The sequence below is a fragment of the Bubalus bubalis genome, chromosome 6 (assembly GCF_019923935.1).
Source record: "Bubalus bubalis isolate 160015118507 breed Murrah chromosome 6, NDDB_SH_1, whole genome shotgun sequence".
Taxonomy (NCBI): domain Eukaryota; kingdom Metazoa; phylum Chordata; class Mammalia; order Artiodactyla; family Bovidae; genus Bubalus; species Bubalus bubalis.
Window position 1 is genome coordinate 53,163,148 of NC_059162.1, and position 23,657 is coordinate 53,186,804.

The following is a 23,657-nucleotide window of genomic DNA, read 5'->3' on the forward strand; positions in this document are numbered from 1 at the left end:
AATTAGTAACATCTTAACCATCTTCCCAAGCTCTCTTCAATTCAGTGTTTTCCATGGAGTCTTGATTCTCTGCACCAGATGTGACTGCTTCCTCCAACCACAGTGTCAGGCTCCCTAGGATCTGATCTTGGCCCTGCATGTTCTTGGCTGTAGACCCTGTGAAAGGTACTGAAATTCAGTGTGCCCAATTTCCTCATCTGTAGACTAGAGATGAATACAACCTACCCCAAAGGACTTGAGATTCAAATAATCCAATTCATAACAAACACTTAGGAAAGTATCTGTAAACATTTAGCTGTACTTAAGTGTTATTGTCAGTTCTTACCTGTGAGTGCTAATAGAACCTTAAAATCTCTAAAAGATCTTGCCTTCCTTCCTTTCTTATATGTATGGTATCTTGCCCATCTACTTCTTTCCACTCTTCTTAGATGTTTAAAGGGAACTCTCATTTCCCTCAGCCAGTGGGGAAACTCTGGGCAAGTTGAAGTTATCCACTTTAGCCTAATGTACTTGGGAGCAGAAACAATGCTGTCTCTTACCTCTGTAGCTGGAGATATATATATATATACACACACACAATGTTAGTCGATTAGTCATGTCCAACTCTTTGCAACCCCATGGATTGTGGCCTGCCAGTCTCCTCTGCCCATGGAATTCTCCAGACAAGAATACTAGAGTAGGTTTCCATTCTCTTCTCCAGCAGATCTTCCCAACGCCAGGATTGAACCTGGGTCTCCTCCATTGCTGGTAGATTCTTTACTGTCTGAGCCACCAGGGAAGCCCATATATATATATATATATATATATACACACACATGCACACACATATATATTAAGTACATGTTGAAATTAAGTACATAAGGTTTACATAGTGCCTAGTATATTCCAAGCTCTAAGAATATATGTCTCAACTTTTGTTGACATCATCTCATACCAAGAGGAGGAATCTAGAGCATATACCTTTGAAAATGTCCACATCCAATTCAAAAATGAGACATAACGCAAAGTCAAATTTTGCCTTCTCCCTGACAAGACGGGGAGAGTCTGACAACATACGAAAACTCTTCCCTACATGCAGAGCTGTCGTCAGTACTTCCCCACATTTAGTGACATATGGACACTGCAGTGAATGCCAGAAATGTCAGTGACCAGAGCAAGGACAGTGCCCTGTCCATAGTTAGTAGTTGCTATATTTATTTTCACTTTGATTTGCTGTCAGCTCAGTCCTTCCAAATCCACAGTCTATGAAAGAAGACTTTGAGTCTTCATTAGTTTTCTTACATTATCTGTTTTCAGGATGCAAGGTAAATCTAACAGTTTCCTACTTTTAATGTTCCTAGATTTTCTCTTTAGTCAGTATAACGCTTTCTTACATCCTTTTCTGCCTTAACCTATTATAATTTTTCTGCAAGAACTCCTTGCATCAGTCTCTTCTTCCCAGAGTGTTCCCACACTGGTTCTTGGTCATTGTAAGTTGCTCTGGTCATCCTGAAAGAGACCAATCTTCTCGGTACCTCTGTGTGAACATTCAGAGAGCTCTTTGGAGTGTGATTCGTTTATCAGTCGGATCCTGGTGGGGAGCACAAGACTCACTCAGATGGGATTCTGAAGAAAGGTAAGGAAGGACTATAGACAAAGCAGGTCAGGGAATCTAGTGAGGGGTGTTGAGGTGCCCAGGACCAGAAACACTGGGAAGCCATTCCCACCGTGAGGCTGGAGGGACACAGGAAGGAAATTGCATAACTGAAGCTTGGTGAGAGCTGGAGCCAGACATGAGGGAGAGCAGCCTGCAGGAGCTGTAGTCTAGAAGGATACAACTCTGCCAGGCAGGGAGATGGGGTGTCACAGCCAAGGGATCAGCTGCCTGGAGCCTAGTGCAGTGAAGAAAAGGACAGAGATGAACTCACAGGTGAGGTGGGAAAGGGCAAGAAGAGAAGAACCAGCACAATGTATGTGAAAATATGCGTATCTAAACCTATAAATGAAACTTCCCAGTCACCTGCACACCACAGGAAAACTCCATCCACACAACACTCCTTCTAGGGAAGTCTAAGGAGAGCCCTCCTTATTTGACTCTGCTACTGCTGTGTGCGTGCTCAGTCATGTCTGACTCCGTGTGACCCCATGGCCTGTAGCCCACCAGGCTCCTCTGTCTGGTCTTTATTGGTGTAACTAGAAAGGAACGGTCATCTTAATTTCTAAAGAAGGAAAGTAGCATAACCTCACCCATGATGGTGATTCCCTGAGGCCCCTAAGATTTGTGCAACATCCTTCTCTTTTGGTGGCAGAAATATGTTAAGAAATTTTTCTATTAATCACTCCTGGACTAAAAATCGCAGCGAATGAAGTATCCACAGATTGTGTTTATTTCTTTCAGATGCATGACTATATTGTGGACTCTTTTTTAAGTCGACAAGTTTATGTGTTCCAGTTCTAGGTATAATGCAGTGGTCTCAACCCTGGATACTCACCAGCATCACCTTCAGAACTTCAGAATTAGTACAAGATCCTGTGACTTACCCCAGAAATTCTCAATTGGGAATGATTAATTTAAAACTGTTGGTGTATGATTAGGAAGCTCTACATGGAGATTTTATCCAGACCTCTTTGATCTATCAATAAAGGTTAACATCATTCTGTGTTATATCTTTTAAATATCTCCCATATTATTCCCAAGATAATTTATTATTTGGAAATATCTACACAAGGGAAATAGAAGTCACCTTTCACATAATAATCATGCTCTTAAAAAGAAATGAATTTAATGTAATTAAAATTGAGATTCTTCACAGACAAAATTAGCTTGTGGTTTAAGGGGAAGAATGTGGAATTTCTTTGAAAGTTAAAATTATCAAACTAAAACTTGTCTATATAGTTCTCCAAGCCCACTAATTCCTGCAGAGAATAACCAGCAGAGTGTAGGTGATAAAGCACCAAGCCTTCATTCCTCAACCTTTCCAATAGAATCTTGCCATCCACCCAACCTAAAGTATTCGGCTCATGTTACCTCTTTGCTTTTCATTGTTTGCTTATTCAATTTAGCATATCTCATGTTCTATATTTTTAAAAGCACTTATTTTTGTAAACATCATATGTGAACATTATGAAATTAAAGATTGTGTCCTGTTCGTTTCTACATTATCAGCCACAGTGCAAGTCTAGGTAGGTGTTCACTGTATGTCTGCTGAGTTAACATGTTACTCTGAAAACAAATACATGCATTTCTATGGGAAAAAAAAATGTACCTGGTACTAATGATGCTTTATATTGACATATACCCACATTTCCCCTCATACCAACCTATGGTACCAGCCTCAATGCTTCTACTCCAGGCCCAAAGAAGAAAATCTAGATCTCAGATCCAAAGAGATCATGCTTGAGTTAAACACTGAGGGCATCTAATGGGCTTCTTGGACTTCCCTGGTAGCTCAGCAGTAAAGAATCCACCTGCAATGCAGGAGACTTGCCGGAGATGCAGATTCAATCCCTGAATTGGGACGATCCCCTGGAGAAGGAAATGGCAACCTACTCCAGTATTCTTGCCTGAGCAATTTCATGGACTGCAGCCCGGCAACCTCCTCTGGGAAATCCCATGGACAGAGGAGCCTGGTGGGCTATAGTGCATGGGGCTGCAAAGAGCTGAACACGACTGAGTGACTCAACAACAACAATGGACTTCTTATCCAAAACTTCAGAAAACACTCTTTTTCAGACAAATGTTTATAATTATTCAGTGGACTTTCTTGAATTTAGTATGATTTATTGATTTTCTATTATTACTGAACCTCTCTACAGGTCTTTCCTGATCATAGATATCCCCTCATTTATTTTTAAGTCATTTTTAATGATAGTTTAAAGCCATGTACAAAATGGAGAATATCATTTTTTAAAAAGAATTGCAGATAATATCTGATACTCAGAAACTTCAGTAAAAGATGTATCTGGAAATGCCACTCTTGAAATCATGTACATGATGAAAAAGGACCGGAACTGATAAATTTTAATGCAGCTAGGCAAAAACCCAAGGCCTGTCACACCAGCTGGTCATTCTTCCTTTAGCCATTAAAAGTGGCCTTTTTTGTGGCTAACAACAGAAATGTCGGTCAATCAGGCACAGCTGTAGGTCTGGGCTTGGAGCCCGCTCTCAACCTTACCCCCTCCCTCTCTTTCCCCCAGGCTAGGATGGAATGAAAGGGTCAGGACTGGCAGTAAGCACAGAGAAAGGGAAACCAAAATGCTTAAACCCAGATGAGAGATTGATTGCTGCAACATCTCAGGCCTTAGCCCATTAGGTAAAGTTTAACCTTTGCAAAACAGGTCACTTGGCAAAAATGGATGGAAAATACAAACTTCAGGTTGAAAGACGCAGAGGAGGCGAGGGGAGATGCTCCGCTGCATATGGCGTTCCATTAATAGGTATCACACTCCATAATGGGAACATTTTTATACAAATGTGTTCTTTGGAATCCAGCCAAGAGCAGGGCACCCTAGTGAAATCACAATGCACAGCTAATGAGCTATTTTTGGTGAATTTGGCACTAGAGACTAATAGAACCAATTTGTCCCCAAAATGTTAAATCATTTAGCGCTTCTTTGGAGGCGCTAAGTGCATCTAGAACTTTTCGAGCTGTCAATAAAAATTACAGACTACTCCAAAGCCTTCGGTCTTGGCTTGCAACCCTTTATCCTTGGATTAGAGGGCTGCTGGGCACCCGAGGAGGCTCCAAGCAGTGCCTGCTACCTGCAGGAAGCAAGTGGTTGGGCTCAGCCTGACTAATGAGAGACTAAAGAGATTGTGAGCATTTTTTATCATCCATGCTGTCAACCCACAGTTCCACTATAATCACCCAATCATCTTCATATCCTCCCCACACTCTGCCATCCACTAATTTCCTTTCACGGCACTGCCATTCTTCCAGGCCCATAATCTTAGGAATTTGACTCCTCCATCACATTTACCATTTCCCCTTGTATTTCCCCTCCATTCCCTCTATACCAGCTCTCAGTCCTACCCTTGAATTTCTAAAGTTGTCTACTGAAACTCCCTTCCAGCAGCCTCCCTCACTTACAGCCACCCTGCATATTGATGGAAGATGAATCCTCATTAACTAACACTCTCAAAGTTACTTACCTATTTGAAAACTTTCAGTGGCTCCCCAGTACCCACCACGTCGAGTCTAGATTCAGCTGCCTGACTTTCAAAGCCCTTTATAAGATGACCCCATTCAACTGAGATGGCCTCATTTCCCACAAGCTATCTTACCCTGCTTGGCTCAAGAGAATCATTAGCCATCATTAAATAAATAAATCCCTGCTACTGCTCACCCTGGAGGCCACTACAAAGAGTGAGCAAGTTACTCAGAGCTACCAGTGTGAGAAACAGTAAAAATCTAAAAACAAAACCCGCAGTATACAGCATCTGCCTTTGTGAATTACATTTTGGAGGTCAAAAATGCTATTCATTTTCTTGGTCTATGACCCACTCACCCTATTCCCATAAAGAAGCTCCTCTTCTCATAAACTCAAATTTGCTGCAAACCTACCAAACTATTTTTTATGCTGTAATAACAAATAAAAACAATTTCACTGCAATGACCAATTGCCCAACACACGGCCTCTGCTCTCCTTACAGTCCTCTGCTCACCTGTACTCATGCCTCCTCTTTGCCTTCACATCTGCTTTGCTCTTCTCAGCGTGCTCCCTCCTCCCCACTTCATCCAGTCAAATCCCATTCTGTAAGGCTTAGTCCTAGTTCCAATCTCCACCTGCTCAAGTATGGCTGCCCTTACTAAAGACCCAGTTCTCCAGGAGTTTATCCTTGCAAGTAATATACCATGTCATTTTATATAAGGACTTTAGCATCTTCAGGTTTTAATATCCCTGGGGGTGCTGGAACCAATCTCCCAGCGATGTGAGAGATAACTGCACAATATTATTTACTACTCAAGTTTAGTATTCTATCTAGCACTCATTGCTGATTACTTTAGGGGAGTCTTTCTTGCTTCTAAAGCTATGGTCCCAGTAGGTGCAAAATAAATACCTTTGGATTCATAGATACATTCATGCTTTAATTCTTTCCCTGTAGTGCCTAAAATGATGCTAAGCATATAGCAGGGGCTCAAAAAGTCCACCTAATCAATAATTGGTCACTTTTATAGAGCATTTTTCTTAGTCTACTCCAGATATCAGGTTGGAACATTCTCTAATCTAACAGTATGGTTACTATGCTAAAGAAGACTAACCACCTTACACAAATTTGTGTGCCCCCTTCCCTCATATGGGCATCCCTGGTAGCTCAGCTAGTAAAGAATCCACCTGCAATGCAGAAGATGCTGGTTCGATTCCTGGATCAGGAAGATCCCCTGGAGGAGGGATAGGTTACCCACTCCAGTATTCTTGGGCTTCCCTGGTGGCTCAGCTGGTATAGAATCCGCCTGCAATGCGGGAGACCTGGGTTTGATCCATGGTCTGAGAAGATCCCCTGGAGAAGAGAAAGGCTACCCACTCCAGTATTCTGGCCTGGAGAATTCCATGGGGTCACAAAAAGTCAGAGATGACTAAGCGACTTTCATTTCCCTCATATAGAATTGTCTCTGAGCAGCAGTTTCTCAGGCAGGCAGGACATTTTCCAGTTTCCTTGCATCTAAATGAAGCCATTAAGTAGTGTTTACCAACAGAATGTGAGCCAAGGTTATTTCTGGGCTAAGGTGGCTAAGAAGTGGATGTGCTTTCTCCTCTTTCTCTCCTCCTAGCTGCTGCCTGGATGAAGATCTCTCAAGGTTACAGAGGATGGTGGGGCCAGATGTTGGAAGGAACTGGGTCCTTGAATCACCACATGAAGGAAGCTTCCTGCCAATTGCACTGGGCTGTTACCTTGGAGAAATAGACTTTTTTGTGTTTAGTTACTGAAAATCTGAGGTTTGTTACAGTTAACTAATCCACTTACCTGCCTCTGAATGAGTGAAATTGCCACTGAGGGAAAGAGCAGTTCAAGATGAGAAGCAATTAAATTCTCATGCATTAATACATGATGGGTTATCAAGGTGAAGGCTAATTGGCTTCCAAAGTGTGCCTCTGTACATTTAATGAGGAATTCAGGCATGTTCCCTCAGTCCTAACAAAATGACTTTATTGTATTTTGTAATACACCCAAGCCCGTTGTTACAAATATTATCTGAAGTTGCCTATCACCAGCCCAAACCACTTCCTAAACTGTGTATGTAATTGCTGCAAGGGAGCTTTGCCAGACATTCCCCAGAACCCCCAAACTCAGAATCTCTAATATTGATCTCATCTACCTCTCCTGTGCATCTCTACCACATTCTTCCTTCCATGGAATTTGTTGTTGAAGTTAGTAGCAATCCAAGTGTCATACATTCCTCATCTCCCACATGCAACAAATCACCAGATGTTGCCTATTTCCCTTCCTCAATTTCCCACACCCTCCCTTGTTCTCTTCCCCTAGTGCCACATCTGGGGTCAGGCTCAAATCACCTCTTTCCTGAACCGTCACCATAGCCTCCTAACTGCTCTCTTCTCTAACCCAGTGGGTGACTATCTTTTGCAGGGTATAATCATCACACGGGGACCTTGTAAAATATGCAGATTCATGAGAGCCAGCCCTGAGTTTCTGATTACTGAGCTTAGATGGGGCCTGGTAAAGTGCCCCTGAAATTTGTGGTCCATAGAATATATTGTTATTTTTAGTCTAGTATCTACACTGCCACTGATATTATTTTTTCCATCACTCAATTCTGATTTTGCTCATCTGTACAAATTCTCCAAAGGCTATATGGTAAAAATCTAAACTTTTTTGAATGTGCTTCAAAACCCTTTGTGAGTTGGTTTCTCCCTATCCGCTAGCCTTAACAACCCCTACCCCGCTTCTCCACCTAACCATTGATTCTCTAATAATTTTGTTCATCCACCTCTCTATAACTTTGCATGTTCTCTTATCTCTACCTGATAGCTACCACCCAACATGCCACCTGGAAAATTCCTATTTCTTGTTCAAGTCTCGTTCCAACAGTAACTTCTCTGGACGATGGGCCTTGACTCCCACAAACACACTTGGATCTTTCCACTCTTGTGCTCCTTCTGAATAGTCTACCTACCTCTGCCATAGCAATAATTTGCTGTGGTCTTTTGGATGCACATTTATCTTCCCACTATAGTATAAACTTCTTCAGAGAATGGGCCAAATCTTTTTATATGCATATTCACAGTACTCAAATATTGTTCAAGGAAATAATAAATTATAATAGATAGAAATATAAGAGCTAAACTATACTACAAAACTTAGAACACATAGAAGAAAAACTTGACAGCCCAAGTATTCTCAGGCAAAGGGGAAATTTCATAGACAAAGAATTCTTAGATAGTATAACACAAGTATGACCTATAAAAAGGGAAACTGGTAGATTTGTCTTCATTAAAAGTAAAAGTTTTGGGGTCTGACATCATTAAGAAAATGAAAAGACAAGCCACAAACTGGGAGAAGATATTTGCAAATTATATTTCTGATGGAGCCTGTATCCAGACTATACAAAGAATTCTTACAATTCAATTCAATAATTCAATAATAGGAAAACAAAAAACTCATTTTAAAATAGGCAAAATATTTTACAGACATTTCACCAAAGAAGACAAATGAATGACCAATAAGCACAGAGAAAAATGTTCAATGTCATTAGTCATTGGATAAACAAAAATTAGACCCTCAATGAAATGTCATGTCACTCTCATTAGAAAAATTGTAATAAAAAAGACAAAGTGGGATCAATCCAAGTATCCATTAACTGGATAAATAAAATTAGATTGTGGTGATGGTCGCACAAGTCTGTAAATTTACAACAAAACATTATTGCCCCTGAACAGGTGAATTTTACGATATACAAACTACCTCAACAAGTTGTTTTAAATAAAGAATAAATGATTGTTTTTCACGCGTATAGATAGATATGGCTAATACCACTACAATGACAATGTACATTTACGTACCTGCCATGTGCCAGGCAGTCATCTATCACTGTATACATGTTAACTATGTATCTATTTAATCATCACAGTAATGACACTACTGAGACTATTATTATCCCTACTTTGCAGATGAGAAACCTGAGGCACAGAGAAGTTAAATAACTTGTCCAGTGTCACATACCTGAGAAACGGGGGGTCTGCAAATATTGGAAGAAAATGAAATTGCCAAGTCACAGCATTTATTATATCAAAAAAAATTCTATTTTATTCAAAAAATAATAGAAATAAACAATGTTTGGATTGCTTATTCTTTTTCCCTTTTAGTTATACACTGGAACCAAAATTATATAAAAGACCCAAAACTATCATTTGTTTCTTCTTTCCCATCATTTTCACTGGGTAACACTGACATTTCTGCCTAAACACTACTATGAAAAGGCAGGATTTTATAGCAATACTATTGTACATCATCAAAAGCAAGCCTTACTCATCTTCATTCTACTCTATGGATCCAGGTCCTTTTGAACACAGAAGGGAGTAAAAGGTGCCAACACCTCAGATTCAGTCAAAGCAAAGCTCCTCACTTGGCATTCACGAAGACCAGCTTCACACACCTGTACTCACCTGTGTTCAAACATTGCTCCAGAGAGGCCTCCGCTTTATCCTCCACTAACCTGTGTCTTACCATAAGCTGTGTACATATTGCTACAGAAAATGACCATCGGAGTCCAAGTTTATGCTCCTTATGAGTAATAAAAATTGTATTTAGGTAAAGAAATCTGTTGATGAAATCTAAGCTCAAATATGCTACAAGTATTACTCTGAAAATGGACAGAAAAGGGTATTTAAGTTATAGGAAACCCCTATAATTTTATATGGAAAGCAGTAAATTTGGGTTTGTGTCATACTGTGCTGCACATTATCAAATCACAATATAGTCAGTCCGAGTCAAGTCACGTGAGTGCCATGATGTGAATAAAGAGACAGGGTCTCGCCTTAAAATAAAAGAAAAAGAGACTGCTGAGACAATTCTGCTAAAGGATGCCTGACTCAAATTTACAGTGGAATGAATCATTTAAGTTCTGACATTATTGAAGATAATTTGTGCATGCCCAAAACAAGATTTCTTTCCTTCTTCCACCCTCTTTTTTCACATCCTGCCCTCCAGATTGTAAGTACTGGCTCCTTTTGGCTGAGGCTGAATCAATCATTTTCATTACTTCATTGCAATTCTTAAGACAATCGCAGCAAACAAAAAATAGAATTTGACTTGCTGATGTTTAATTATTGATGTGGTCTTTTTAAAACACATTTGGTTCTCAGAACTGTGCTCCATTTCTCATTGGTTCCCATTCTGTTTGTTCTTGGCCTCTGTGTTCCTTTTCGATTTTCTGCAGGTTAGCAAGTGCTGCATCGTCTGCTTTTGAAATGTGTCTTTAGGCATGCTTTTGTTTGACAAGGAATGCCAAGGCTGAGCTGACAAAGTCTGTTTGAAAATCTTTTTCCAGGTATACAAGATCAGTGAGCCTGTTCAATGTATTCTGTGATTAGAATTTTTCTTCAGATATTTATATCAACATTTCAGTTTTAGGGAGAGATATTTTCAGAGCCTACCTGTCAGACGAAACTTATGAAAGGTAAAGAACTCTATCATTTATATATTCAAATGCAGAAATACATTTGTGGTAGAGCTGACATCCTCCATACTTCCCCCTATCCCTCGTGTGGCTCAAAAGGAAGGACATAGGTTACAAGCTTCAGTCACCCCTCCTCCCACATGCAGGAGCAAACATCTCCTTTGGAGTTCTCTCCCTCAAGCTACAGGATCTCAGGATTTAACTGGGAAAGATTTAGAAGGTTTTTATCACAAGCATTCATTTCCTTCAAGCTTTCTCTTTGAGGGTAGGGGAAATGGGGGCAACAGTGGAAGAAAACCCAGCTACTGAAGGAAAATTTGCCTCTATAAACATACGCACTAAGAATATGACCTCCCAATGTGTGTGTGCACGTGTGTGCCGAGTTGCTAACTCATGTCGGACTCTTTGTGACCCTATGGACTGTAGCCTGCCAGGCTTCTCTGTCCATGGAAGTCTCTAGGCAAGAATACTGGAGCAGGTTGCCATTTCCTCCTCCAGAGGTTCTCCTGACCCTGGGATCAAAACCGTGACTCTTTTGTCTCCTGCATTGGCAGGCAGATTCTTTACCACTGTGCCACCTGGGAAGCCCCCATAGAAGTTTTTAAATACCAGTTTGCTCAGTCGTGTCTGACTCTTTGCAACCCCATGGACTGTAGCCTAACAGGTTCCTCTGTCCATGGGATTTTCCAGGCAAGAGTGCTAGAGTGGATTGCCATTTCCTTCTCCAGGAGATCTTCCCGACCCAAGAATTGAACCCAGGTCTCCCGCATTGCAGGCAGACATTTTACCGTCTGAGCCACCAGGGAAGCCCCTTTTTTTAAAATCCAAAACATTAAGCTTTGGTATCCAATTCAGTTCAGCAAATATTCATTTTATTCTCCAGATGTTTTTAAAGGCACAATACATTTTACCTTACAAATATAGAAAATATTATTGCAAAGTATGTTGCCGTTGTTGTTCAGTTGCCAAGTAGTATTCGACTCTTCGAAACCCCAGGGACTGCAGCACACCAGGCTTCCCTGTCCCTCATCATCTCCTAGAGTTTGCCCAAAGTATAAATCTATTTTAAAAAGCAACTTCTTTTTGGATACAAGGAAGGAGAATCACCTTGGCTACCAGTTATTTATCTACACCTCACCATCTAGACTTACATTAATTTGTTGCAAGAAAAGAACAAAAATAATAGTGTTATACAAAATTAGAGTGGAGAACTAGAGTGGAGAACAAGTTGATAAGCTTACAAGATGAAATCATTTTTAAGAATTTTGTTAGACCCATGCAAAAAAATTAATTTCAAATGTGATTTATTGAGTGATTAAATCTACCAATTCAAACAGGCCCCACATGTCACCCACCTGAAAACACCTCCTTAACTTTTTCAGTTAGTGGGACAGACGAACAGAACATTCTGTAGTCCCTGATATAAATTCAACAGTTCAGAGTGTAACTAATTCTGATTGACCCTCTCCTCAGCCATAAAAAATAGATTATACTCTTGGGGCTGGTGCATTGGGACGACCCAGAGGGATGGAATGGGGAGGGAGGAGGGAGGAGGGTTCAGGATGGGGAACACATGTATACCTGTGGCGGATTCATTTTGATATTTGGCAAAACTAATACAATTATGTAAAGTTTAAAAATAAAATAAAATTTAAAAAATAGATTATACTGAAATACATTTGTCTCTGTTGAATTATATTTTATTTGTCAATCACATCATTGAACATGAATGTGAAGTCGCTCAGTCGTGTCCGACTCTTTGCATCCCCATGGACTGTAGCCTACCAGGCTCCTCTGTCCATGGGATTTTCCAGGCAATAGTACTGGAATGGGTTGCCATTTCCTTCTCCAGCAGATCTTCCCTACCCAGGGATCGAACCCAAGTCTCCCACATCGTAGACAGACACTTTACTGTCTGAGCCACCAGGGAAGTCCAATCACATTATTAACAAATTCATAGATCACTTACTACGCACTAAGCACATGACTGGAAACAACACATCCTTGAACAAGTCCCTGAGTTACAATCCAGAAAAGGCAGAAAAAGAACTAGATTTTACTCTCAACAAAGTCAAAACAAAGAGTTTAAAGATTCTTTAACGTGTCAATAATACTAATAATGCCAGCCATTTTAAATTCTTTGCAGAACAAGATGTGATGAATAAGCAGTTAAAGTGTAAGACTGTGTGCAGCTTTCTCAAAAAAAAAAAATAAGAGTGTCTTAGACAATAATGTTTTCATGTTGGATAATCCATCATTTTTCCCAGGGCAACATTGAATAACTATGTTCCCTTCTCAATTAGAGTCTGCTATCAAGAAGAACAAGTTCCCTTACCACCTGATTCTGCCACTATATTGTATGAATGCCAAATGCTTTGCCAATAAATAACACTGAGGATCGGTAAATCTTTCTTGTTTTCAAGTGCTAACCTATGACAGTAATGTATATCAATTCAAGTTTCTAAATCCAACAGAGGAAGGTGAGGGGAAGAGGCAGAGGCAGAAGGAGAACTGATGGAGGCAGTTTATACTTTATTGAGGTCTGACTGCCAGAGCCTTACTTTGATACCCATCCCAGAAAGCACCGGCTCTATGTGCTGTGCTCAGTCTTGTGATCTGACTCTTTGGGGCCGCATGGACTGGAGTCTACCAGGCTCCTGCATGGAATTTTCCAGGCAGGAATATGGAGTGAGTTGCCACTTCCTACTCCAGATATCCTTTTGATCCAGGAATTGAACCCAAGTCTCTCGAGTCTCCTGTATTGGCAAGCAGGTTCTTGACCACTAGCGCCACCTGTATGCTGGTCTGATCTTAACCTGATTAGGTGTATACTTTCTACAAACCTAGAAAGAGAAATGAAAGAAAAACTCCCCAGGTCAGTAGGTGCCCAATATGCTACTGGAGATCAGTGGAGAAATAACTCCAGAAAGAATGAAGGGATGGAGCCAAAGCAAAAACAATACCCAGCTGTGGATGTGACTGGTGATAGAAGCAAGGTCCGATGCTGTAAAGAGCAATATTGCATAGGAACCTGGATGTTAGGTCCATGAATCAAGGCAAATTGGAAGTGGTCAAACAAGAGATGGCAAGAGTGAATGCCGACATTCTAGGAATCAGCGACCTGAAATGGACTGGAATGGGTGAATTTAACTCAGATGACCATTATATCTACTACTGTGGGCAGGAATCCCTCAGAAGAAATGGAGTGGCCATCATGGTCAACAAAAGAGTCCGAAATGCAGTACTTGGATGCAATCTCAAAAATGACAGAATGATCTCTGTTCATTTCCAAGGCAAACCATTCAATATCACAGTAATCCAAGTCTATGCCCTAACCAGTAACGCTGAAGAAGCTGAAGTTGAACAGTTCTATGAAGACCTACAAGACCTTTTAGAACTAACACCCAAAAAAGATGTCCTTTTCATTATAGGGGACTGGAATGCAAAAGTAGGAAGTCAAGAAACACCTGGAATAATAGGCAAATTTGGCCTTGGAATACGTAATGAAGCAGGGCAAAGACTAATAGAGTTTTGTCAAGAAAATGCACTGGTCATAGCAAACACCCCATTCCAACAACACAAGAGAAGACTCTATACATGGACATCACCAGATGGTCAACACCGAAATCAGATTGATTATATTCTTTGCAGCCAAAGATAGAAAAGGTCTATACAGTCAGCAAAAACAAGACCAGGAGCTGACTGTGGCTCAGACCATGAACTCCTTATTGCCAAATTCAGATTTAAATTGAAGAAAGTAGGGAAAACCACTAGGCCATTCAGGTATGACCTAAATCAAATCCCTTATGATGACCTAAATCAAATCCCTTATGATTATACAGTGGAAGTGAGAAATAGATTTAAGGGCCTAGATCTGATAGATAGAGTGCCTGATGAACTATGGAATGAGGTTTGTGACATTGTACAGGAGACAGGGATCAAGACCAGCCCCATGGAAAAGAAATGCAAAAAAGCGAAATGGCTATCTGGGGAGGCCTCACAAATAGCTGTGAAAAGAAGAGAAGTGAAAAGCAAAGGAGAAAAGGAAAGATATAAACATCTGAATGCAGAGTTCCAAAGACTAGCAAGAAGAGATAAGAAAGCCTTCTTCAGCAATCAATGCAAAGAATAGAGGAAAACAACAGAATGGGAAAGACTAGGGATCTCTTCAGGAAAATCAGAGATACCAAAGGAACATTTCATGCAAAGATGGGCTCGATAAAGGACAGAAATTGTATGGACCTAACAGAAGCAGAAGATATTAAGAAGAGGTGTCAAGAATACACAGAAGAACTGTACAAAAAGATCTTCACGACCCAGATAATCACGATGGTGTCATCACTGGCCTAGAGCCAGATATCCTGGAATATGAAGTCAAGTGGGCCTTAGAAAGCATCACTACGAACAAAACTAGTGGAGGTGATGGAATTTCAGTTGAGCTATTCCAAATCCTGAAAGATAATGCTGTGAAAGTGCTGCACTCAATATGCCAGCAAATTTGGAAAACTCAGCAGTTGCCACAGGACTGGAAAAGGTCAGTTTTCATTCCAATTCCAAAGAAAGGCAATGCCAAAGAATGCTCAAACTACCGCACAATTGCACTCATCTCACACGCTAGTAAAGTAATGCTCAAAATTCTCCAAGCCAGGCTTCAGCAATATGTGAACCGTGAATTTCCAGATGTTCAAGCTGGTTTTAGAAAAGGCAGAGGAACCAGAGATCAAATTGCCAAAATCCACTGGATCATGGAAAAAGCAAGAGAGTTCCAGAAAGGCATCTATTTCTGTTTTATTGACTACGCCAAAGCCTTTGACTGTGTGGATCACAATAAACTGTGGAAAATTCTGAAAGAGATGGCAATACCAGACCACCTGATCTGCCTCTTGAGAAATTTATATGCAGGTCAGGAAGCAACAGTTAGAACTGGACATGGAACAACAGACTGGTTCCAAATAGGAAAAGGAGTTCGTCAAGGCTGTATATTATCACCCTGTTTATTTAACTTATATGCAGAGTACATCATGAGAAACGCTGGACTGGGAGAAACACAAGCTGGAGTCAAGATTGCCGGGAGAAATACCAATAACCTCAGATATGCAGATGACACCACCCTTATGGCAGAAAGTGAAGAGGAACTCAAAGGCCTCTTGATGAAAGTGAAAGTGGAGAGTGAAAAAGTTGGCTTAAAGCTCAACATTCAGAAAACGAAGATCATGGCATCTGGTCCCATCACTTCATGGGAAATAGATGGGGAAACAGTGCAAACAGTGTCAGACTTTATTTTTCTGGGGTCCAAAATCACTGCAGATGGTGATTGCAGGCATGAAATTAAAAGACGCTTACTCCTTGGAAGGAAAGTTATGACCAACCTAGATAGCATATTAGAAAGCAGAGACATTACTTTGCCAACAAATGTCCATCTAGTCAAGGCTATGGTTTTTCCTGTGGTCATGTATGGATGTGAGAGTTGAACTGTGAAGAAGGCTGAGTGCCGAAGAATTGATGCTTTTGAACTGTGGTGTTGGAGAAGACTCTTGAGAATCCCTTGGACTGCAAGGAGATCCAACCAGTGCATTCTGAAGGAGATCAGCCCTGGGATTTCTTTGGAAGGAATGATGCTAAAGCTGAAACTCCAGTACTTTGGCCACCTCATGAGAAGAGTTGACTCATTGGAAAAGACTCTGATGCTGGGAGGGATTGGGGGCAGGAGGAGAAGGGGACGACAGAGGATGAGATGGCTGGATGGCATCACTGACTCGATGGACATGAGTCTGAGTGAACTCCGGGAGTTGTTGATGGACAGGGAGGCCTGGCGTGCTGCGATTCATGGGGTCGCAGAGTCGGACACGACTGAGTGACTGATCTGATCTGATCTTCTACACACCTAAAAGAAAGGAAGAAAAAGTGCAACTATTATGAGGTTAAGTGGTTCATTTCACACCAAACCAACTGTGACAAGTACCACCTCTGAAGGAAAGCAGATCCTATGTTCCCCTCCAGTCACTGAAGACAAATGGCAAGAAAAAGAATACTTTTCTTTGTGCTTATTCACGGTTAGTTTGGCTCACTTGGTGCAGCTTTTTTTGTTGTTGTTGTTGCAGCTCTTTGAGTTTTTCCCACAAGAAAGAGCTAAACCCATGTCAGATACCTAAAGTGTTCCTTCAACAAATACTGCAATATCCTCCCTATGATGTGGCCAGAGAAAATGTCAGAATCTGTCTGAGTGAAGTAAGACAGAAAAACTACACTGTCGTGTTAAGATGGAGGAGTATACACAATCAATCCATTTCATTTTGTGTTTCTGCTAACTTTAACTGGACTACACAGAATCTTTTGTTTCTTTACAGAAATTCTAGAGTTATCCATGAATCCCCAGGATGAGAATATCTAATATAATTGGGGAAGTGTTACCATGCTCACAAATTCAAATGATGAAGAACAAATCGGGCTTTGCAAAACATGTATAAAACCAACATACATGTTAATGCCCATGGTCGACCAGCTTAATATAGAGGGCCCCAGAGAGAAATACTTCAGAATTCCATAACTTCACCTACTTCAGGGCTTGTTTCAGGAATGAAGAGTGGATAATCATTTGTTTCGAATGCACAGCAAGTGAGCAGGGAATTTGAAAGGTGAGGGAGGGAATATTCTTATTGGGGATGAAATGGAAATTATTTACTCTGGCGATCCTCATTATCCTGTTGATTTCCATCCAGCTGACACCAAGAGGTCCCCTTATTCCCCGCCTACCTCTTACAATTGTCTATTCCCTTTGATTTTGCGACAAAAATTTGCAAGTCTGAAACTTATATTTCACCTGAAATATTAATATTCAAGCTCCAGGTATTAAAAGGAGGAAGAGAGAAGGCCCTCACTTTCAAATCCACAGTCAATGCTCTAATACATTGGAGAAGTTTGACAAGCATAATTGCATGTCCGATTATCAATGGGTTATCAACATTTACCAACGTTGCTTTTGTTGGCTTTTTTCCTAGTGCAGTCACTTCATGCAAAATTCTAAATGTGTGCCAGACATGCAGAAAAAAATAAAGCCTAATTAATCTTTTCTGTTTTTTTTTTTTCATGAGACTAGAAATACATTTTGCTTGTGGTCTGTTGTAGGGAACAGATCTTGTTAAAAAGGAAGATATCTCTTAGACCAGAAATATTCTCAGGGCATGGGGAGGAAAAACCATTAAAGAGTTTAACTCTGCTAAAACAAGATCCCTAGCTGCCTTGTGCCCCCAGGCAACTCATGCAAAGGGTACAATTTGAGAGCTTGATTAAGTAGGCTCTGCTGCAGTTCCCAGTCCATAGCACCCTGTCCAGGGCCCACAACCCCCAACCCTTGCCTCAAGTTCAACTTCTGATTCATCAGTGCAACACTGCATAGTGAACTTGAGTCAGACTGGATAGGCTCTCAGTTCAACAATGTATTAACCACCTGATCATAACTCTTCATTTTTTTGTTTGTTTTTTTTCCTGGTAAAATGAGTAAGAAACTGATTTTAAAATTTACCTCACAAACTTATTCTAAAAAATAATTTATATAAAGGCCCTAAAACAATTACAGTAGGAACTCAACCAATGTTTCCTTCTCCCAGAAACTGATTCCTACCCAGGACTTCTTTGTTAAACATTTTGGGAAAAAAACACTATGTAAGGGACAATTCTACAACTAGACAACTTATTATGAGCCTATAGCCATTCAATTAAAACAGACTATAAACACTTTTTAAAATGTGTGTGCTGTATTAATCATATCCAAACTATCCACTGTTACTAATTTATACCAAAGGGGGATTATGCTTGTTGATACAGGCCTTAGATCTAAATCAGCAAGCCAGCACTACTTTGATGGGTTCCAATTTGATGTTGTTTAGAAAGCAACTTTAACAAGTTCCTCAAACTCCTCTTTCTTATAAATCCTTGAAAGAAATTGCAAGAGTCTTTTACCGTAGGGTTCAGTTCAATTCATTTCAGTCGCTCAGTAGTATACAACTCTTTGTGACCCCATGGACTGCAACATGCCAGGCTTCCCTGTCCATCACCAACTCCCGGAGCTTGCTCAAACTCATGTCTATTGAGTCAGTGGTGCCATCCAACCATCTCATCCTCTGTTGTCCCCTTCTCCTCCTGCCTTCAATCTTTCCCAGCATCCCAGGATCTTTTCCAATGAGTCAGTTCTTCACATCAGGTGGCCAAAGTATTGGAGTTTCAGCTTTATCATTGGTCCTTCCAATGAATATTCAGGGCTGATTTCCTTTAGGATTGACTGGTTTGATCTCCTTGCAGTCCAACAGACTCTCAAAAGTCTTCTCCAACACCACAGTTCAAAAGCATCAATTCTTTGGCACTCAGCTTTCTTTACGGTCCAACTCTCACATTTGTACATGACTACTGGAAAAATCATAGCTTTGACTAGATGGACCTTTATTGGCAAAGTAATGTCTCTGCTTTTTAATATGCTGTCTAGATTGGTCATAGCTTTACCCTAGAGTAGCAGACTCTTTCTCAGCAAAGGAGGCTATATAACTAAGCTCTGCTGGCTTCTATTTAGGTAACCGTGACAAACAAGACTTCCATCACCATGGGGTCAGCCTCTTGGAAAACAGGACTTCCTCTCTCAGTCCCAGAAGCTGATGTTGTTCTTTCCCAACTAGGAGAGGAAGTGAAGACCAAGTTGTTTAGGGTGTTAGTAAGATTCCTAAGACTGGTGACTATGGTAAAGAGTCTGTCTGCAATGTGGGAGGCCTGGGTTCAATCCCTGGGTTGGGAAGATCCCCTGGAGAATGGAATGGCAACCCACTCCTATATTCTTGCCTGGAGAATCCCATGGACAAAGAAGCCTGGCGGGCTACCGTTCATGGGGTCACAAAGATTCTGACACAACTAAGTGACTAACGCTTTCACTTTCAAAGACCCTCAACAAGCCACATAATAGTTCAACTGCCCATCCAGAAAGAACTCTGTTCTTTCTCCAAGGTCAGGCCACCCTGACAGCAGACATCTTAAAATAAAACAAATCACCAGACCTCTCTAGAGAGGGTAGTTTTACTCCTCAGTATAGAAGGTTCTGGAGAAGGCGATGGCACCCCACTCCAGTACTCTTGCCTGGAAAATCCCATGGATGGAGGAGCCTGGTAAGCTGCAGTCCATGGGGTTGCAAAGAGTCAGACATGACTGAGCGACTTCACTTTCACTTTTCACTTTCCTGCATTGGAGAAGGAAATGGCAACCCACTTCAGTGTTCTTGCCTGGAGAATCCCAGGGACGGGGGAGCCTGGTGGGCTGCTGTCTCCGGGGTTGTACAGAGTTGGACACAACTGAAGCGGCTTAGCAGCAGCAGCAGCATAGAAGGCTCAGTAACCAATTAAAAGCACAGCACAGCCTCTCAAGCCAAGTGGTATCTCTGGGACCACCAATGGGCCATGATTTATGATGAAGTCTTAAGATTTATTTTGAAGTTCATCACATACCAGTGACAATGTAACAGAAAAGAGGAATAAAACCACCTATCCCATATGCACAGTTAGAGTTCTATTAAAATGGAAAGTCAAAACGCTTTGTGTCACATTTTCAGACCAGACAAGAAAAAAAAAAATTATATTGTAGGTAGTTCTCACTCTTTGCAAAATAGAATAAAGCTCTTGGTCTGATCCCAATCCCATTATCAAAAAGGACCGTTTACTTAATGTAAAAAAAAAAAAAAAAAAAAGCTCATCAATTTATCATTAACAAGAGCATTACTACCTAATGCAAGAGAACTACCCTTCCCCAGGGATTCTGTTAATTGGAGGCTAGAGCTAGACAATAAGCATGAGAGCCGGGTGGCCGCAGGAAGAAACACAGTACACACACTCTGTGTTCCCAGTAGAAGATGCTGCACGATGGCCCACTATAACCGATGAGCTCCTGGCACACTCAAAACAGGGAAGGGGCTGAAGGGAGGAAAGTCAAACTTTCACATGGGCACCTTCTGGAATTCTCTTGTTGCTAGTGACCCATGCTTATTTTCAACACACAGTCCCCAGTGGCTCTAGGTTTCTGCCCAGCGTTCTCAGCCTCGGTTTGTGAGCATGTAAACTTGCAGTTTGGGAGTGGTGCTCCCTGGAATAATAAATGTAAATGAGCACATTTCTCAAAGGCTAAGATGCTGCTGTTAGCTTCATCCTAGGTAGTCCAGCAATAATATCAAACACTAAGTGGTATTTAAGCCCTCTGTTGGTATTAACTAATTTAATCCCCGCTCAAGAAATCTAAGAAGTAAGGGCTATTACATTTCCTATTTTACAAATGAGAAAGACAAGGCACAAAAAAAGAATGATAACTTGCTCTTGGTCACAAAGTCAATACATAGGACAATTAAAATTTGAACACAAGATTTCTGGCCTCAGAATCCAAGTTTTTAAGGTATACTATACAGGTATACTATAATACCTGTCAATCCCACTAGTAATAAAATAAGAGTGAAGAAATGAATCCATGACTTGGAACTCAGAGATAACCAATGCATAATCAAGAGTTCACAGTGGTAATGTTGAGTTTTTTCAATTAGACTGTAGACTTTGAAATTAGTCAGACTCAAGTTCAAATCCTAGATAGGCCCTATTGCATATTAGTCAGTGAAACTTGAACAAGTTATTTGACTATCCCAAGCCTCACTTTCTAATCTTTACAATGGAGATAATACCAGTACATACCTCATAGAGTTATGAGAATTAAGTCACATGTCACCTGGATAAGCATACATGTGTTACTCTAGCTACATATTTAGTGCACCATAAGCAGTAACTGTAATCATCTCCATTATTATTTATTACCCACAACTTTCCATTGTAGGTAAGCATTTGGAAGGAATGATCTTTCTTCACCCCACTGCTTTCAAAAGCCCACACATGTGAGATGACTGGTGGGGATTAGGGGTATCGGCTGCAGCTAAGGATCACAGCAAAGCTAAGGGGCTCACAGGGACCAAACCCCTCAACCTTGGCTTCATTAGCAAGTTTCTCTAGCTGAGCTAACCCAGCCCATGCCAGTCAAGCATTCCCTTGCAAATATAAATCATTACCCAATAAACCACAGACATACAAGACTGTCCACAGCAGATAAAGCTGTGGGTCAGGATCCCCAATCCCTGAGGCTTTGTGGAAAGAAAGGAAAAAGCTACAGCATTAATTATATAAACAGTTACTTGGAAAATGCTTTAAGCAAGTGTTTTAGATTCCCTTTTAATTAGGATAAATAATTACTGCACTTTCATCTTGCAATGAGCTCCCAAACTCTCCCATGCCCATCTTCAAACACCAACTAGAAATACACAAAGATAGAGTGAATAAACTAACTGTGTGCACTTTTAAAGCCACTTTATCTGTCCGGATCTTAGCTTCACCACCTGTACAATGAGGAGGTTGGTCAAGGTATGTCTCCAAGGCCCCTTCCAATAGATTATCCGCAACTCTGGACAGTGCTTTGGGGCTGACATAATGGCTACATCACTTTACTCATCCCATGTTTTTTTTTCTAGGGAGCAGCATAGCATTTGAAGGTATTAATTGTATTTGTTTATTGAGCTTCAAAAACTCTTTTGCAAATGCAAACATCAAGACATCCAACAATTCCGAAAGTATGCCATGGAATAGAGAAACTCAAAATAACAGGTCTGAAAAATGTCTGGAAAATAGTTCAAATGAGGAATAGTTAAAGAACTGAAGATGTCCTTGGGAAATTACAAAGTTATCTCTTTTAATTAAACTTATTCTGAAGGGCTCCAGAACTGGAATCAATGAATTAACATTGCAAGGAGAGAGAGGCAGTACATAACTTTATAAGAAATAGCCTTCTATCCAAGATAATGGTTCAAGATGGAAAAAAATTATATAGCTATGAGCATCACTGAAAGAAATGTAAAGACTTCCTATCAAGATGCCTAGAGGAAATCCTTCACTTGGGATCATAAATGGAGCCGTGTATGCTAAGCGCATATTATCTTTGAGATTCTGTCCTGACTCCCTGCAGATAATTAATAACTTCTTCATCCAAGCCTCATAAACACCATTTAAATAACTCTAGTAGAGCACTTACATGTGATGTTATAATATTTGTTTATTGATGTCACCCTCATCAAACCAAGAGTGTCTCATTATCCTTCGTCTACATCTGTCACAGCTCCAAGTACATGGTAAATTCTTAATAAATACTGTGTGTTAGTTGCTCAGTTGTGTCCGACTCTTTGCAATCCCATGGACTGTAACCCACCAGGCTGCTCTGTCCATGGAATTCTCCAGGCAAGGATACTGGAGTGGGCTGACATTCCCTTCTCCAGGGGATCCTCCCAACACAGGAATTGAACACAGGTCTCCTGCATTGCAGGCAGATTCTTTACCATCTAAGCTACCAGTAAATACTGGCTGAATAATAAAAATAAATCATGACCAAGTAGTTTAGAAGACTGCCCTTGCCTTCAGAGATGCTTGCAATCTAACTGAAAAGTCAAGATGAACATGAAAAGTGAAGGTGTTAGTGGCTCAGTCATGACCGACTCTTTGCGACCCCATGGACTGTAGCCCACCAGGCTCCTCTGTCCCCAGAATTCTCCAGGCAAGTTACCAGAGTGGGTTACCATGTCCTACTGCAGGGGATCTTCCAGATCCAGGGATCAAACCTGGGTCTCCTGCATTGCAAGCAGATTCTTTACCATCTAAGCCACCATAGCTGAACCAAATGTTATATAGTTATTAATATATGTAATATCTTGGACTCAGTGAAGACTTGGTAAGTGTTTAGGAAACATGTTCATTTGACAGCACTTGAGCATTAAGTGGTGTCCAGAGCTTTTCAGTCAACGAGCAGAGGCTGCTGAGGCTGACCTGAGCATCCTCAAAATCTGGCCCCACCTGCTTGATGGCATTTCTCTCTAAAATACCAGCTGATTCCTCACAGTCTCCCAAACTCATTCACATTCTTGCTTCTGTGCTTTGGCTCAAGACCCTTCTATTAGCTGGACTTCCTTCCTCTTCCTTTTCTAGAAAACCATGA